The sequence below is a fragment of the Scardinius erythrophthalmus genome (assembly GCF_964197995.2).
Source record: "Scardinius erythrophthalmus genome assembly, chromosome: 1".
Taxonomy (NCBI): domain Eukaryota; kingdom Metazoa; phylum Chordata; class Actinopteri; order Cypriniformes; family Leuciscidae; genus Scardinius; species Scardinius erythrophthalmus.
Genome location: NC_138221.1, coordinates 61,608,281 through 61,608,541, shown reverse-complemented (window position 1 = coordinate 61,608,541; position 261 = coordinate 61,608,281).

Sequence of the window (261 nt, the reverse complement as noted above, 5' to 3'; positions counted from 1 at the left end):
AAAAGTATACATTTAAGTGTGCTATAAGTGTAAGAGTAGTAAACTACTTGGTTTACTATTTTAATACTAGTAGTAGGCCTAAATTTTTTAGTTTATGAAAGTACATACTAAAGTGTACTCTCAGTAAACTACTAGTTTAGTAGTTTATACTGCAAGTATACTTGTAAGTTTTCTTTAAGTGAACATCATATTATACTTATAGTTTACTATTTATATATTATTTTTGCACTTATACTTGAAAAAAACCTTTAACTGTACTTT